Here is a 1,895-nt window from a genome sequence, read left to right on the forward strand (position 1 = left end):
ATAAAAAGCTGGTATGCTCCATTAATTCCTGCAGGCCCGACAAAGGCAGCCTAGGAATTCTAGATGAATGGAATGAATAACAACTTGCTAGAAATACATAGGAAACAAAATGACTATTCACAGAACCAAATAAAAGCCTTCCACTAGAAACCAAAAAAAAAAATGTTGTATGTATATGCATACACAAGCAAAGCCAGAAGAGAATAAATAGCAGATGAATGAAAATTAGAAGGAAAAACAAATAGGAAATCATCTCTAAATTTTTATTTTATTTTATTTTATTTTATCTTTTGAGACAGAGTCTCACTCCGTAGCCCAGGCTGGGGGTTGTGGACAAAGAAAGAGGAAGGAAGAAATGGATGAATAAAGATGTAGTTAGAGAAGGATACACTTACAAAGCAGAAGAGAACTAGGAAAAGACAAGCTTTTACTTGATATATACCAAAAATGTGACTCGGTAATTACTGCCTTCTATTCACATGGTTAGCTACACTTCACAGATCTTCATGTGTTCCTAACCTTTCAACTCCAGCACATACTTTATCTTTAAATTCCAGATTTCCCTTTTTATGTATCAGCTGTTGAAAGTATAAAAAGAAACTTTTTCAATCATTTTAATTGCATTAGCAGTGATTTAATTTTTTTAGATGCTAAACCTTATGGGTGAAAGTGGATTAAATGTGGCCAATGCAACCTCAAGATCTTCAGGCACAAAAACCCATTAACTTTTTAATACTCTCAGAAGATGAATCTAATTTCAAATGAAAGCTGCCTCCAGAATATATTGTTACGCATATTCTAGATATAATTCATTTTGGCAAACATTCTGTAGAAATTCACGTAACATTTTACTGTACTAAAAGCAAATTGCCCATGTAACAAAAAATACCTTTTCACAGCTTCAGATGAATTGTAAAGGATGACTGATGGTCCTTGGAAGAGAAACAGTAAACAGATAAGGTTTATAGCAATGATGTATGAGTTAGAAATTCAGTTCCAGATAATCTCTCTATTAAAGAGACTACACTTAATTTGGTCCACTGTAGTGAACACAGTTGACGTGAAGTCCCCATTTAAATTCAACCTGAAATACCAAAGTTAATTTTCTTTTCTTTTTTTTTTTTTTCAAGACAGAGTCTTGCTCTGTTGCCTTAGCTGGAGTGCAGTGGCGTGATCTCGGCTCACTGCAACCTCCGCCTCCTGGGCTTGAGCGATCCTCCTGCCTCAGCCTCCCAAGTAGCTGGACGTACAGGTGCAAGCCACCACACCCAGCTAATTTTTGTATTTTTGGTAGAGATAGGGTTTCACCATGTTGCCCAGGTTGGTCTTGAACTCCTGAGCTCAAGTGATCCGCCTGTCTTGGCCTCCCAAAATGCTTGGATTACAGGCGTGAGCCACCATGCCTGGCCAGAAAATTTTAAACACGCACAAACTCTCAAGTGGCGCAATTCCCTCTCACCAAACCAATCACAATACAGATAAAAGAGAATAACTTGTATTAGTTTTTGCACAAATAAACAAGACTGATAAATTGTGAATGATGCGTGATTTTTAATTACAAGTAAACTGGGCATATGCTTCTGCATTATTTAAAGCTAAAGGGTGTATTATTAAAAGCAAAGTTCTGGGATTACAAGCGTGAACCACCGCACCCAGCCTTATTATAATTATTATTATTTAAATCTCTTTTGCTCTCTCTTTCAAGAGAGACCACATCATATTCAGTTGCATCCATTTATTTATTCATCTTCTGCCTCCTGGGCTTGAGATCCTCCTGCCTCAGTCTCCCAAGTAGCTGGGACTACAGGCTCACACCACCATGCTTGGTTAATGTTTGCATGCTTTAGAGAGACAGGCTATTGCCATGTTGCCTAGGCTGGTCTCAAACTCCTGGG

At 37.8% G+C, this 1,895-nt stretch overlaps 1 long non-coding RNA gene across 1 annotated transcript in view; it reads left to right on the forward strand.

Annotated features, from left to right (window-relative positions):
- LOC105502960 overlaps positions 1-1,599 on the forward strand; it is a 3,822-nt gene extending 2,223 nt beyond the window's left edge. The window contains exons 2-3 of the long non-coding RNA XR_001000422.1: positions 296-300; positions 598-1,599. This is a non-coding gene — a long non-coding RNA (uncharacterized LOC105502960). The remainder of the gene's footprint in view (positions 1-295; positions 301-597) is intronic.
- The last annotated feature ends 296 nt before the right edge of the window (positions 1,600-1,895 follow it).

This window comes from Colobus angolensis, unplaced genomic scaffold (assembly GCF_000951035.1).
Source record: "Colobus angolensis palliatus isolate OR3802 unplaced genomic scaffold, Cang.pa_1.0 Scaffold820, whole genome shotgun sequence".
NCBI classification, from domain to species: domain Eukaryota; kingdom Metazoa; phylum Chordata; class Mammalia; order Primates; family Cercopithecidae; genus Colobus; species Colobus angolensis.